Source organism: Myzus persicae, unplaced genomic scaffold, assembly GCF_001856785.1.
Source record: "Myzus persicae strain clone G006 unplaced genomic scaffold, MPER_G0061.0, whole genome shotgun sequence".
In the NCBI taxonomy this organism is placed as follows: domain Eukaryota; kingdom Metazoa; phylum Arthropoda; class Insecta; order Hemiptera; family Aphididae; genus Myzus; species Myzus persicae.
The window spans coordinates 37,458-55,804 of NW_019103916.1; the positions used below are offsets into that span (position 1 = coordinate 37,458).

The window sequence follows — 18,347 nt, forward strand, 5'->3', positions numbered from 1 at the left end:
CAGCTGATATTATAGTATATGAAACCATACAATTATAAATATTATGCGTTGCATAGTTTATTATGAACAAGACACGTATACGTGTAGCCTATACAGCACACCGTATTATATGCTATTATACATGTCATCTTCGATCAAGTCTTGTTAAGTCGGGTCCACGTGATGATACACGACGATAGGAAAACGTGATAGTTGCAACCATGGCAGCATTAATTGAATAATATTATTATGACTGAATAGACTTGATCGTAAACATAATTATACGTAGGATTTTGATTTCGTTGGCTCGAGTTACACCTACAATTATTTTATAGACATTTTTAGACCGTATACCCTTTTTATAGTTGACCGCATATTGAGGGTTAGTCGCTCATGTACACTAATGACCGTTTCATTTTTTCAAGGCGTTATAGGTATATACAATAATATACTTTAAAATACCTATTGTTGTATACAGATTAGGTTTTTTCACTGATCCCCCAAAAGTGAGTAGGGATAATACTAAATACGCCACTGTATAGTGTACATAGCATATCGGTTGCATATAATTGCTTTAAAACTTCTAAGGACGTCGTAAATACAATTATAGTTGTTAAATATTTGTTTGATCTGTCCACAATTCCGCATATATTATACAATATGGACTTGTAAACAATAAACTCAAACATAACATATGTTATGTTAAAGTTTAAAAACCTCGAAACGTTTTTTTTATTTTTTATTTTAAGACAAATAGGTTAAGTTTTTAGGTATTGAACTTGTATTCAAACATGATGTTGAAAAAAAAAATTTAAAAAGTTACTCATTTATTTATCTTTACCGATACGACGATAAACGAAACGCACATTAGGTGTAATTATCATAATAGCAATAACTTTACATTATTATTAAATCCATAGTAAACAGTCCTATCGTCGCTAAGTTATTATCTATATATATATATATATATATGTATAAGAGAGTCGTGTTAGTTACACTATATTTATGACTCAAGAACGGCTGAACCGATTTGGCTGAAAATTGGTGGGGAGGTAGCTTAGAACCAGGAGATGGATATAGGATACTTTTTATCGGTTCAGCACGGCGGCCCGCGTGTTTCTGGCTACCTGCAACTTGACCTTTTTGTCCGTTAAATGATGTGTTCCATCGACGTGTAGATATTAATTGTTATTAGATATTTAATTGTTCCAAAAAGTAAGATTCAACAATCTATTTTTATTAGAAATTAGAAATTAGTATTTTTTGGGGGTTTTTTATTTGCCAATGGTGATCGCTCAGATCGGGTATAGTATGAGCATGCATCAAATCAAATTTATGCGAATTGCCTACCAAGGTGGCTGAGTTGTACCTATAGCCACTCATCGGCGTGTCCACGATCAAAATAAAAACAAAAAATATTATAGAGTACGCACCTAGCGGGGTCCACGATCCACCTCGGGCGGATTGCCTACCTTACAATATACTGCTCGCATTATCACAAGCGAGTTTCACATAGAGTTGGAATTTTTAACGAGCAATAACGAAGTGCACGAGATCAGCTAGTATAAATATATAAATACAATCAAAATTATGTATTTCTCACAGTATAAGTGTTATTATTTCGTACAATATTATCACTATTGTGAATTATAATGATATAACACTAACAACGCGGAAGTCATCTCTATGTACGGTTTGTAGGTGCAGATTACACCTCATTATAGGGTCAGTGATATGTCATGGTGCGTTTTAGGCGTGCGGTGATACGTCTTGGAGGCAATAATTGTTTCTTCGTAAAGGTGCACGAAGGATGATAATAATAATGTAATAATATCCAGCAGAGTAAACACACTTGGGCCAATTTCACGTTCACACGTCTTGCGTCGTATAATTATTTAAATTATTCGCCACTGGACGTGTGGTATACGCACAATCCTCAGACTACCGTGCGAAACGACCCGAGCACGGAACACGTAGTCGGCGTTCGACGGTTTGTGTAAGACAAAACTTCCAAACCAGTTAATTGTTTTCACCGGAGAGATAAACCTGCAAATCTTTTTTTCTCCTGCAAAATGTCCATATTATACCTAACGCGTGTTTACTGAGGTTTTACACTGAACGACGACGACGACGACGAGTCCATGCGAAAAATAATAATACATTAATGTATAATGATATAACCTGCACCGTGACCGGCATAACAAGAATAATTAGTATTTTTCCAACATTTCGTTCTCTGTAGCATAAATATAATAATATGACCATATAGGTTATATCACGACCTTTTTAAGCGTAATCCCGTGAAATATTTTTCTCCTTTACCTATTATAGATTCGAGGCCATTAAGCAATAATATAATCATTGATTCGATAGTATTTTTTATTTTATAGGCATTATTATTTAAACGTACCCTCCCCAGTGTCTGCAAAGTAACAATAAACATGTACACACTAAACAATATAGGTACATGTCATGTACATTAAAAAATAATATATTGTTTTATAATATTAATATGTCGTCTGTTTGTTGTACGCACAGTGGTAGTGCATATATAAACATTATATTATTATACCTACTTCTTACGTAATGTTTTTATATATTCAACAACTCCCGCATGTTTGGACGACATCATACTACCAAAGCAGCACTAAATAACAATAGTAGGAAAAACAAATTTTAATTTAATTTTTTTAAATGTAAATAGGCCACGTTACTTAATTTTACCTATTTTTTTAAAAAACAGTCATTGGTTAATAATAATTACAAATCTCTAAGAACCCAAGTGTTTACTTTTTTATTTAAGTTATTTGATTACAATTCAAGTTCCAACTCATCAACATCAGCATCATACCATCATATCGATGTAAAATTTCAGAAATTTAATATTCTAGATATTTCTAAGAAAAAATTTCTAAAATTTAAAAATTAAATTTTATTTTTTCTTAAGGCGTGTAGAAATAGAAATATTTATGGCATTTTAAAACATATTTCATAATAATAAAAAAATACTATACAAATTGTATTTATTTAAAAATGTAATATTTTTAAACATAATAGTTAGTATGTACAGAGGTAATCGTTTATATTTAATATTTTCAAGGTAGCATATTGCATTCGCAGTATTGCTATTTTAATTTTATCACAATAAAATTAATAACAAAAAATACAATAATTTATAAATTTATAATACTACTCTTTATTTGGAATTTTCTCTTGGAAATAACTATTCCACGGCATCAATAATTATAATTTAGAACTAGCTGTATTTTACTAAATGTATTTCAAACGAATAACAGTGTTATCATGGGTATATTATATTATTATAATTTATAATACTATTTCATTCCGTCCCAATCAATTTGATAGTCTTTTACAATATTATTATAATATAATAAAGATAGTTTTCCAAACGTATCGAATTCTAAAACGTGTATCTCGTAAGATCGAAAATCTAATTGCTGGAGGAAAAAATGTAAAGGATATATAATATGTGCCATAGGCATACCTCATTAGCTGATAATACACTAGACGTTTTGGAAAATGTGCTGAAGCGGCGGAATATAAATACATAACATATAATATATACCTATTTGAAAAGAAAAAAATAATCCCATTTAAAGACAATTTAGGTGAAGGTACATTTCATATTTACTGCGTAGTGGTATGTATTATATTTATTATAAATTGATACATTGCTCCTTAAGTGCATTTAAAATAATGCCATTAGTGGAGCTGCGTAAGTAATATACGTTTATACACAAATGCGTTAACTCGATTGATTAATGCTCAGGTGCTTAATGTATGCTCAAGTCATGATATTATAAATGTATATATATGTATATATATTAAGACTTGATATTAAATTATTAAGATTAACTTTATAAAACAACTTCACATACCGCATTTAGTATGTGTAATTTAAATATATTATGCATATTTATTATTTACACTTGAGAAAAAAAATTGCCATTTTATTTTATTTTGTTCTGCACAATATAGTTCAGCATTACCCTATACTAATGCAAATTCGGTTGAAGAGCCGACCGAACGGATTTTCATGAATCAAAATATATGTCAATAATATATTACGCATTGATTCGAGTATATATAATATGTACATCAAAGTTCACCAACTGGTGAAAGTAATCTATAGCATCGTCCAATTTACGATAGTAGTGCAATCATTTAAATGCAGCGATCTCGTTAATATCGGAATGTATCAATGTGAAAATGTTCAATGTGTACTATAATTTATTTGAGGTATCTATCATTTTTGGAATGAATAATTGTCAATAGACACTTTTTTTTTGTGCGAATTGAACATTACAAGAAACCACATAATACATGTAAGTATTGGTACTGCTGCAGTGTAAAGGCTCTGTAATTCGAACAGTTTAATATATTATATTCATTTTTAAAATATTATATCATATGACATATTAAAATATTATAATAAAATACACTGTTTCCAGGACAAAATTGTTCAAAATCGTAGGTAGTCTATATTATGATAATATACTCCCATGACCTAGATGTCAACTCGATCGTGTAGGACTGTTTTTTCTTGTAATAATTATGATTAATTATCTTGTCAAGAACTTTAGTATAATATAATAACAATAATAGTAATAACAGCAACAGCAACAGACAATTCAAAGATTATACTAAAAGTCTTATTAACTACACGTAAACATGTTTTTCTCTGACAAAGATGTTTTATATTATGTACATAATATAATATATACTGCAGGTAATAGACGTATACAGTCTTTATTTTGAAAATCAACTCACGATAACCGACGCGTTCATATACCATAGTTTTCAACCATAACCAGTATTGGTTCATATTATGTTCATCTAGAAAATGACGCACACTTTGTGACATAAGACACACATACAACAATAACTTTGGCTCCAATATTAAGAATAGGTATTGTGAATTTAAAATATCGAATAATAATATTATTGTACATCACATTATAGGTATACCTACCGGCCAAATATATATCTGTTGCATACTTGACAATCATATTATTAAATATTATAACATGTATACGATGTATATACATTTTGACCACCATCGGATCAAGTTTATTATTTTCCGTGCATTAAAACATAATATTATTACTGCTGTAGTGCTGTATGTATTTTGGTGTTTAAACTTTATTTTTATATACTTAATTTTCGTTAAATATAACGACAAGGAAGTGTAACAATCTAATATATAACTACCTATACGGCTATATATGGCTCCATTGTAGTGAAGCTCAATAAGATATTAATTATTCTGTGTTTTAGTGTACCTATACTCTTTCCTTGCAGATTAAATATATACAAATGTGTTGTAGAGTATATATGCAGGAAGATTGGTGAACAGCGTATACTTGTTATTCTGAAAAGTATTAATCATTTTTTTATTTATATACGTTAGGTACGTATCCAGTATTCACTAAAAGTAATATTACAGGTTATTAATTTTATTCGAAACTTTGTTTTTTACTGCAAAGTTTTAAAGTTTATCATATTATGCCGGTCCTAGTTCACTACAATGGTTATAGTATTATTATTCCGCGGGGTATCTCTTATTACCGCAAAACTAAACTTTAATCGCTTGATAATAAAATAAAACCATATTCATTCAATATTCAAAAAAAGTTGGTAGTGATTTTGGCAACAGACGTAAGGACGAAAATAATATTGCGTAATATTGAATTAATATAGGTAGTACTACTTTAACTTAAATGAACTAAAAATGAAAATTCTTATAACTTTATCGACGTCTGTTGCCGCTCACTGCGTTAAAAAATAAAAATTCGCTCCATATAAGTATTCGGCACGATACGTTTATAACAGTGGTTCCCAACCGGGGTGGGGGGGATTTAGTCTGGTCGAGGGGGGGATATAGTGATGACGGAATTACGAAAATAATTATGTTATTTTACAGGGTGTTAAATTGAAAACACTACGAGTATATTAGTTTTCAGATTATCAGGCATCGATAACATTTATAATATTAAGTATATGACAATAGAGTCGAGATATAATTTATACTTTGTGTTAGTATTTTTGTTTTTATATTCAATATTTTTTTCTCATACTTAATATTATTGCTTCGTAAGTTGATTAATAATACATGTTTAAAATGATGGAAATAATAAAAGTAAATAGTTGTATATTGTATAGTATATAGGTATTTTGTATGTTTTATTTGTACCGCTCATAAAAAAAAATTCGCTTAAACTCTGATTTAAGGTGGTGGAATGAGATTTTAGTAAATTTACAAGGGGCGTAGAATAAAAAAGGTTGGAAACCGCTGATTTACAAGAAGACCGACGGGTGTAAACCCGCATGACGTCTTGTTTCTGACTTACACAGGTGTAACATCGCAAATCCGTAATCATTTGGTACGTAGATTTGTTACAACACATGCGGGTGGTAGGGTACTCGACTTAATGCACGCATCCAGATATAATATATTTTATTATTGTAATCTTGATTTCTGAATGGCGATCGTGGAGTGCAATATATTCGTGCATTGTTAGCACCGTTGTTATTGGAATTCCATTGACAAAACAAGAAGTCGTGGATTATTAGTCGTCAATCGATAGAACATAATATTATTATTATATTGCGATCATTTAATAAATCAAATAATTATCAAACATTTCGGAGGAGGATAAATTTTCAAATATTTACGAGCATATGAGAATTCCATCAGCTGTTGTTACAGCTGCCCTGAAAAGAAAACCGTGTGTAGTACATACTTTTAAAATAATATTATAAATCCCGGGGCAGTATAATATCATAAATAAAACCTGAGAAGTCTCTCCTCTTTCATTACACTTTAAGTGTCGAATGTACCTTGTCATTGTGTACGTCATTGTAATGGATATATGTATTAACAACTAATAACTTTAATAACTAAGATATGAAATAATTAAAGTTGACGAAAAACGATAATGAATGGAGACAATCTGCCATCCCATATATATTTCTTATACTGTACTGCAATTACATAGTGATTTTTTTTTCTATTAGTTACACTTAAGGTCGAAATAATTTTGCAAAATGACAAATCACATGTATAATATTTATTATTATAATACCTATTTTAAATAGCTATTATTAAGTTATAAGCTAATACCTGCAACTCGCCGAAGAACGTTATGTTTAGGCTTATACTTAACCTCGTCGGTGACGGCCACGTTATCGGAAAATCCAATTGTATTATTATTTTGACCTACTGCGAACAAATAACGTATATTATCAAATATTACAATAATTTATTGATGTACGATTGCGGCACCACAAAGTCTGCGCCCGGTGACGTTTCAAATACAAACAAAAAATTATGATCTTACGTATCGTAGACATATAATTTGCGGCGATGCCCATAAATATAATATGGCAATATTATTACATCACAATAACTATCGTGATCGAACACAATACAAAAGTCTACTCGGTGCGCGGAAAACGGTTTTCAATAATAATTCCTTATTCTTGGCGTCGTCGGTATACGACGGCTGCCCACCTGTGTTGTTGTACCCATGTGATACGAATAACGATAAAATAATTTCCACGAGTGTGGCAATATCGCTTAATGTATTCAGCTATATACATGGCTCATGACTAGTCGTGTTATATTAGCATATTGTATTTTGTTTTTAGCCGTCCCGGAGACACCCGAGTGAGATATAAATTCGTTTTCGATTACCCACAACGACGTCTGCAACACACGACGCTAAACACAACACAACACATCATATACAGTGCAGTGCTTCGTTCGGTATTATAATATGTTCATTTCATTATTCCACTGCGGCGATGGATTTGTTCGAATTCTGATTTTTTAGAAAATATGAGTAGGAGGTATAACCTACTTAAGGACCATATTTTCAAATACTCAGATTTTTTATACCATTTAAGGAGTGTAAAAAAAATGTACGCATACGTCGAAATTCGAACGAGCAAATGTTGTTTAACTATTTGTTAACCGATTAACAATCTTCATGCACAAAAATGTTGAATCTGGTGGTTTGTTTCTCTTTTGTCACTCTTTGTAGAGACTATACGTCTTCTAGTTAAGTTCGAAATTCACAATTCACTGCTATTATATAGGCGTATGATTAACCTATGTTGTGTCCATTTTTTTTTTTTTTTGGTGAATTTATTATGCATTATTCCTATTTGTCTGGTAATATAAAAATAACATCATGATATGAATTTTTTTTCAAATCCGACGTTTTAAATCGTATCGCGTGTATAAGCGTGTAGTGTTATTTTTCGAAACGCCTTAAAGGCAATATCGTATAATGTATATTTGTATAAATCTGCCGCTGTACATGACCTTAACAGTTACGTAATAGTGAATTTGACGCGAACGCGTTTACGATCGACACGTGTCGTATTGTACGATTCGCGATACATATTATCATATAATACCTATATTACACTTTAAACGTATTATATTATATCAAAATGCGAACCACCGCGGATGGAGATCCTCCGAGCATTCGAACGTCACTCAACGTCTGAAAATCGTTTTGTTATTTCGCTCATATACGTACATATGGCGTACAACATTCGGACGTTTTTCAAGCTCGCGTTTTTAAACTCCGATAATTTAATAATATTTTTTTTTTCTCTTCATTATTACTATCAATACCGTATCGCAATATAATTGGCCTCTCGTTACAACATAATTTTTTCAAAGCCGTACACAAGAGCCCCTGGACCATATTATAATAATAATATAATAATGATACGTAATATACACGCGTCACACACACACACACGCACACGCATACACACTCGCACAGATAATACGATATTATTATAATAGTGTCTCGTGTCCGTAGCCCGCGGCCCACGACCAATAACCATCATCCTATGTATACGATATTTTTTTATAACTCGTGTGCACACACACACACACACACACACACACACACACACACACATAGGCACCTCATTATATACGAGGGTAAGGCGTAAACTTTATTTATTATTATTATTATTCTTTTTTTAACGTCAAATTATCGTCGCGCTGGACTTCGGCTGCGTCGTCACCGCCGTCGTGAAACCGTTAGAGGAGTATCCTCTGACGAGGTGGACGTGTGTGGTGTGTGCACCCATCGACGACGATTATTGTTGGATAGATAATAATGTGCATTTTAGTTCCCACACTATAATATTATTATGTTATATGTGTTGAGAGCAACGCTCAGAGGGCCTACAGGCTGCTCCGCCGCCGTCAGCGTCATTGCAGTACCATCGATGACTGTTCGTCATCCGTTCGACATTGTTGAAATACTGTAAACATACATGTGGTTTTGGAAAATCATTACTTTGTCGGGCTCAGTGATAGCTGGTATATATTATTACGTCATCGAAAACCTATTGAAATCAAAAAATAATAACTCTCGTAATAATTCGAGTTCCTTGATTTATTATGTACCGAACGCAGAGACAATAAGTACCTAGCTAATTACTAACGCAAATATTTTCAGACTCGAATTATTACTTATATCTAAAAAAATAATATCGCATTCAAACGTAATATAGTCGAGTGATTTTTAAGGTTTCGGAAGGACACTGCTGGTAGACGAGTTCATTATACCCGCGTGTGAATATATATATAAATTGGTGCAGTGCATACGAGGCCAAAGGTGGTACGGAAACCCTGTGTATGATATCGTACGCGATGTATGGGTACGCGTACAAATGTACAATACAAATGAAAACGGAAAAATAAAAAATCGATTTTTCCTCGCATTTACATTTTTCCCTCATAATATTATATTATGCACATATACCTAGGTATATGCAGGTATATATACACTTGGCTGACGACGGACTCTACACGTGAACATCGGATAATCGCGTCGTCGTCTGAATTTTTTTATTTTATTTTTGTAATTTATAACGCAAATATTACCTCGAATACGCGGCACACAACATATTATTACGTGTAATTTTCGAGGTAATACCAAGGTACCGGTATACTGCACCGGTGCTGGTTTGCCCGAACCGCCCACGCGGAGGACGGCGGCTATCATAAACGTCCGCGGCGATGATAATGTGTTGGGCAAACGGATTCTTTGATTTCGCCTACGTAAGGTCCAAAAAAAAAAAATTTCTCTAGTATATACGTTTTTCTTATATAGGTAAGTGTAGTTGATATTTTATACGCTGCGATCATGTCCGATCACGTTAGGTTTGATAGTTTGTTTTTTTTTTTTTCGTACGTATATCCAATACATTATTATAAGACCATTGCACCGCACCGAGATCTGTGGCGGTTTTTCTCTTTAGGAATGACAACAAAAAAAACGCGTTTTCCTGGTCAACTTATATCGTCGTACATTATGCCGAGCGTAATCTATATAAATATATGTGTGTGTGTGTGTGTGTGTGTGTGTTCAGACCAGACGTAAAAAATATATAAGCCCTACGGTCGTTTTGCTTGCAAAAAAAAAAAACCTTGCAACTTTGCCACGATATTAGGTATAGTATTTAATATAAATTATTTTAGAACCTTTTACGTCGACTTCATTAAGCGGCGGTATTGTTATAAATGAATACCTTTATTTTTATGATCATGTTGTTATAACTTATATTATTATTAATTGATTATATTCTGACAAAATAACGCAATATCCGTTTACCCGTGCAGGATATAAACGATTCAATAAACAATTTATTAAAACACTTGCCAACCTATAAATGTCTTTTTTTATAAATATATAGGCGCGGGGAACATGGTTTGACTTAAAAAAATTACCTAATACCTACATCGGTGTACAAATTACATAATAACCACCAAAAGTTGCTACAAGTCTAAATATAATTTGATAAAAGGTATAGTAAAATATTATATAGGTGTAGGTATTTGCGTACAAACGGTTGTGTTTATGAGTAAAAAAAATTGAAAATGTTGACGTTTAATTACTATGGTTAATAATTAAAATTTAAAAGTATACACAAAAATAATTAAAATGTTAAAAAAATAAAAACTTCTTAATGTTTTAGTGTTATATACTATATATTTGGTATTTATGGCTGGTTGTTCACACCATAATTATTTTTTGTTAATCTCGCTAAGTGGTATGGCGCGATTATTTTCGGACTAATACACTTCATCTATACTTATTTAAAGCTTAATTTATTTAAAAATAAAAAATTCTCAAAAGGGGTTTCTTATATTAACACTATATATAAAGTAAACATAATGATATTTAAGTACTTATAACTTACAATCTATACTTTAGGAACTTCGAGGTGTTTACCGCTTAAAATATTTGAGTTGAAACACTTAATGCCAAAAAGCAGTGTTTAAAGAATATTTTATACTTAAGTGAAAATTTAGGGATGAATGTTTAAAAAGTTAATGTTAAGTAAAATTGTTATGATAATTGTATAAAATATAAAATAATATATTCCACAATTCCTTAAAAACTAATAATAATAATTGTTGAACAAGTAAGTACACATCCACCATCCACGATAATGGTTATTATTGTCTATACATTTATATCAATCAAATAAAACTTCATGAACTATACCAACGAGTATAGTAAGTATACAGAGTATCACTAGAACTTATTATTAAATTAAAGAAAATAAGTTACTTCTCGGAAACAATTTATTTTTATTAATAAATATGCTAAATATACAATAATTTCAACCGCTTCCTACCTGGTTAAATACAAATTTGTTGACACTGTTAGATTATCAGTTAAGTTTCTATGCGTAACTGGAAACTTTACTTTACTTCTTATGCGTAACTTAGAGAAACAATAACTATAAATAGTGTCTATAATTTATATAAATGCGTTGGCGCTAGTTAAAACTAATAAACGGTGTTCGAATTATTTAGTTAAGAAGAAAATGCCGTTCTATGAAGCGATATAATATATTGCATAATATTATAATATAGACTATAGATATTTGCAAAACTGTATACCTTATTATTTTGTTTATTCGCAAATATATAATAATATAATTGCGTGTAATCTGTTCGTTGACGTCGTATACAATGCAAAATGGCACAGTTCATTGTTTATTACGTTTCATTATGGCTTTGACTAATTGTTGCCCTTAACGAGCTCTTTGTTTGAACAATCCGTCTTGTGTGACAATATAAGAGTGAATCGAAATTGTTAAACATTAATTGCACGAAAACCGTATACGTAAGGACAAAAACGTTAAAATTAAACCTCTTGATTTTTTTGCCTCTGCAAAATAATATTATTATATTATATATATGTACTTTTTTGTCCTCAGCTATTCCACATAACTTAATCACATTTCTATTTTTTACCCTTTAAAATTCATAAATTAATTTCTGGTTTTATGTACGAACAATTTTAGCTGACTAATTATGTTTTTAAATTAGGATATGGGGGACTTTAAATGTAATTTCAACTAAATAATTCAAAAGAGCACGCCTATGGCTTTTAAAAAGTGACAAATAAATGAAATTAATACATTTATGTCATTTTCGTGGTGTTTAAAAAAAAAAATTACCAATGTAATGATTTAGACACGACCTTTGTGCGCTTTTCATGTGTTTTCTTGATAGGAATAATTATTTAATATTATTTATATGACAAATATGTGGCTATACTATAGGTAATAATGAATAAAGTGGTAAAGTTGGGAACCGCTTTGCTATCCTCGTCATGGAGTAAGTTACTGTAATGGATATTATGTTAAATTTGAATTCAATGATAAATCATTGCAAACAGAAAACGATTCTGAGTGGAGACGGCCTGTCAGCACTCAACCGTATTACCTATACTAAGTGTATTTTATTGTACACTTATATTGATATTATAGTAACTTATTTTACAATTAGTAATACGGTAGGTTCAATTTTTTTTTAATTTATTATATTATTTATTACAATAATAGTATACAAAGTGCTATATTGTATTTACCAAACATGTTCGCCCACTTTTTTCTTCAATAATACAGTTGTTTAAAATCTAATTTGATTCTGGTTTTCAAATTAGATAATTAGAACCTCTTTTTTCTACTATATAATATTTAGTATTATATAATTTTTCTGAAAATTCAGAATAAAATTTCTCACTAGTATTTCTCGAGTTATTTATTTAACTTTGCAGTGTTCTAAGAATAATAGTTCCATGAAAATGCGTTTTAAAGATATGACAATGGATGATATAGTGATTTTTAAAATTTTAGTAATTACGTATAGTGTATCAACAATTATAATTTCTAAAAACAGTCCAAGTATAATAAATACTAAATTCAATTACATTACGTCCATTTTATATTTTTGTGTAAGCCAATTTCGTTCGAATTTTACATCAACATTTTCAAAAAAATGATCCACTAAATAATTTAGAGCGTAAAAGAGTATTAACTTTTGAATAACAGACTTTGTATCACAATTCACAACAGAACACTTTTTAAGTAGAACAATATAAAACAATAATTTGTGAATACGGTCTTTGAGTTTATTTTAATATTCTAAAAATTAATATTTGAATAAATTCACTATTATACAAAAATTAGGATGGGCATGCATGACGAATCATACAGTGTAATGTATAGGTATTGTGTATATTATGGAATTCCAATAATATTTCCCTATTGATCTAGATAGGTAGTCTGAATATATCGCATAGGATATCATTATAGAATCCAATCAAATATCAAGGAAAAGAATACGGTATTGGTATATAATTGTTATAACATTTTAAGTCAGTACTAAATATTACCGTACTACGGTGTGAATTTGTTAGGGACATAAATGGTCAATCGTTCAAAATGAATCTAAATATTATGAAAAATATTATTGCGTATAGTATACCCAAGCAATAAATTTCAAATCCTCAGAAATATTATTTTTTTAATTACAACAACATACCAAAAATCGTATAAATATCCAATGTCGTCAACATTTTAACTTCAGAAGTTTATAAAAAATAGTAGTCCAATTACGCTCAACTGTTTTTATTTTTTTTTTAAGAAAAATATACGAAGAACCTTGTATTATATTTTCAAACCTTAATTATAAATAAAAAAAATTATGAATTTTAACTTTAATAATTTTGCAAATTGTTGTGATTTTGATGAATTTCAGAAAAATGTTACCTTTGAATGATTAACAATACAAAATTGTGATAAGTAGTGTATTTTTGATATTTTTATTTTTTGAAAGAAACGAGAAAACTTGTATGTATTAATTTTTCAAGGTGTTTTACTCATAGACAAAAATGTAATCAAATATAAAAAAAAATAAAAACAAAAATAATTCTAAAATTCTAAATATCGTTAAAAATTCAAAAAGGTTGCCAAAATATTCCGATTAAATTATGATATACAGTAAATGCTTGATTACATGAATATTTAATGAAAATGTCTAATCTCCGTGGTTATATATTTTGAGTTACAACAAAAAATCAAATTTGGTTTCATCCAAAACTAGTTTTTTTGTAAAAATGACAATGTTTTGTAATTTTTCCTTTTTGTTTTCCTCGGTTATTTTGAAAAGTACCGGAAATTTTCAATTTTGATATCCCAAAAAAAATACAAATTACATCATCCAATTTCTTATCAGAGAGCTGAAGATCAAAGCATTTATTTTTTACTACAAAACGTGTAGGTAGGTACACATTATATTGATAGGTATTTAGTTAGGTACCCATATATTATGTGTAAACATAAAAAAAACATACATCATAATACATCGTAAAATCAATAGGTACATTTATCACTCCGCTTGGAATCTAAAAATGCATACCTATTGCCTATTAGTCAAAACTTGAAAAGACTTAAATATTTTTTAAAGATAACATAATTTACATGTACATTTATATCATCATATCTAAGCCTAATCTCACATTCTGCATTCATTGAGATTTAGTATCTTAATAACTGCCGCAGCCCCTTATTACTGTTACGTATTAAGAAAATTAAAATATAATTTATACTTTGATCATTTAACAGATTAAAATGTTAAACATATCGCCGCCGTGGCGGTTGGAGCGAATGAGGGGAGGAGGCGTGGCCTCCCACGAGCTTGAGAAATATAAATAAAAACGACAGCCCCCTTCCTAAAAATTATCGGCCACTGGCCACCTGGATTTTTGCGATGCCATCGCCACTGTTCGAAAGCGTTAGGTTATGTAAATGTAATAAGTCTAATATTATACATTTCATTTTCTCTCTAGGCAGAAACATTTTGGAAAATATTTTCCTTTGTACTTACACAATATTACTGTTGGCCATTGTTTTTTCATTGTTTTGTGGCGGATTGGGGAAACAACTTTTGGTTTTCATTGCGTTCGTTCAAAAGTATGTTCGTTGTTATAATTAAATTAAGCATGAATCGACAAAATATAAACATAGTACACATGTATATTATTATATGTACACTGCACAGAGCGCGTATTATTACAATATTATATTGTCAGATAACCTTAACGAAATTATATACGGTCAAAGGAAATATTATACATTTTCAATATTTATAAATTTATTATATTATTTGTATAATAGATATTATGCGTTTTCGTACTTATATAGTTAAATATTTTACAACTTGTGACGGCGGGACTTTGAATTCCCTTAAGGGTATATTATTTAGCCATATTATATGTATATATATATTATATATATATGTATGCGTATAAGTAGTTATGCCGACTGTTTGTTTTTATTCAAATCGAAAGTTTGCCAAAACCTTTTTTGGGCCATAAGCAATAAGCAATAGAGGGGTACTATGTATAATATAACAAAATAAAGGTGATATCGTAGGTAGCTTTCGAATTTTTGCTATTTTCTTCTAGCCGATAAATCGATACAGCTCAAATGCCAATAAAATATTAGCTTGCGTGCGGTACACGACGCGTAATACGTATTTATACGTTATATATATTAAGTGTACCTACTTATGTGCATCGAATAAATTATAATTATATACTGCAGGTATTACGGCGTAGCGATTTATGGTACATAATAATATGTATAATAATAATAATAATAATAATAATAATAATAATAACAAGAACACACAGTTGCGCGGACTCATGTCGCTGTAATATAATGTAATATTCTCTGGTTCCCTGGGCGCGAGTGATCGCAAACTTTTCGAATGACGATTGGCCGGCAGGATGCATGGCCAGGACGAGGGGAGGGAAACGAATCGTGTGCAGTGTGTGTAATATTATTGTGTAAAAAATGATTTAAAAAAAAAAACACGACGAATTAACATGCGGCGACCGATTATTATTTTATGACGGCGGTGTGCACGTATAATTATGATCGATTTTAATATTTAATGACTCTGTAATTAAATAGCTGATAAGATATCAAGGTGACCTTGGGTCCTGTCACGCCGGTTTCGAATCCTCCGGGCCGCCGCCGCCGCCTCTGCCGCTGTAAATATCTCATTGTTCTCGGCGGTCGACCGCGGCCGTGACGCGATCGTCTAGAAATCGATTGCGCACACGTCGTCGTTTCCTGCATTGATGTTTCCAGTTTCCACACTGGCTCGGAATTTTTATCGTCCTGTATCCTGCAGTATATTATTATTATTATTATTATTATGTGGTGTAACGTATGTGTACATGAAATGTGTCATCGGCGCGGTCACTGAACGTATTATATACCTTTCGGCGAGTCCACGAAAACTGGGTACACAGAAATGCGCATGCACAAAATACAAGAGTTAAGATATTGTAGGTTATTTGAATTTAAGATCCAACGGTCGAGTCTCGTGTCCCGCAAACACAATTCCAAAAATATGTAGGTACACTGGATTGAGTACAGTATAATATGAGTAACTGGCGGAATTATGGAGTGTACCCTGTATACCTGTGAACACGCACATGTGTATACGGTATATGGTTAAGCTTAAGACCATATAATGTCGTACGCGGGACTTGTGCGTGTCATCGGCTCGATACGAAATGTCCGAACGAGATATTACAACACACGAGTCATGTATGTAGAGGTACCCACTACCCAGGTATATTTTATGTCTAATAGCTATACCTATATAATAGTACACTGAAAGCCACTCGAAAACCCTCAGACTGAATGTGCAATATAGCACTATGCGTAGGATCATAATATGCGCTTGGCGTTCGTTAATTTTATGCGAACGAATTAATATATAATATTTCCTCTATGATATATGTATAGGCAATTCTAGGAAGGATTCTGTCTACGGTTTCGTTGCTCTGTTTCCAGATGAATCGAACGAAATTAAATGCATACAATTACAGACCTTCAGCCGTTGCCGCCGCCGTCGTATACCGATTTCGCGAATATATTATGTTTCCGTTATATTATTTAATAATAATAACGATATTTCCGTCAAGTCTTTCGTCCGGCTCATTCGAAATCTTTATCGAAACTTCTTCTGCAGCGTCGAAGTCTATGAGAAGATAAATAACGAAAACGGTTAGATTTAGTCTCCAACTCGATATTACAGTAAGTATACACACTATATCTCCATTGACGTGGAGGGGAAGGTATTAAAATGCACTGTTCACCTCATTAGCACACTGATATTTTTTGACGGACAGACGGACGGTTAGGATAAGATTTTGATTTCAACAAAGTTACGATATCGCCACCGATCGCAATTTCTTAAACGAGACAAAATGTGCCGAGGGTATATTTTCATAGTTTATTATCACTGTTATTCAAGTACCCATCATATGTTCATATATAATATATGCATATGTTATAATTTTTTGTTTGGTTAGGTACCCAATTAAAACTGTACAAATATTATGTAGATTTGAGTGTACATATAAAAATTGAGTGTATGCGCTCTCCTAGATTGATGTAAATTAAGAAAAACATTGCTTATTTTTAAAGATAATAAATGCTTCACACAGACGTCATATAGGTACGTAATCATCCAAATTTGTAGTAATAATAAAAAAATTGATGAATAATTCAAATCTCAAACGGGTGGGCTTGGATATCTGTATTTTATCACTCCCTTGCGGAAAAATTCAAAGTACACCACTGTACTTGTACTACACACACACACACACACACACACACACACACACACACACACACACACTAAAAGACGAGAGTATATATAAATTGGTGGCCGTGCACGGCTAGGGTGCGGGAGTTGTGTAAAAAAAAAAAAAAAATGGTCGTTTCCGGAAAATGGCGTCGAGTCCGCTGGGTAGGTACACCACTGACCGTGTTATTCACAGTTAGTTGTTTCGGGGAATGTATATAGGTGTACTTACACATGTACATGTATTCTTCCGTCAGTGTATACCTTGGTATATTCGCACACGTCTGCCTGAGAACGGAAAATCGAACACCTGCAGCAGCAATCGTATGTGTATAATAATATA

The 18,347-nt window shown here is 31.4% G+C and overlaps 1 protein-coding gene across 1 annotated transcript in view; it reads left to right on the forward strand.

The window, feature by feature from the left end:
• Positions 1-18,347, forward strand: part of LOC111036291 (alpha-mannosidase 2) — a 147,387-nt gene that overhangs the window by 19,482 nt on the left and 109,558 nt on the right. The gene's annotated exons all lie outside the window — the stretch shown is intronic.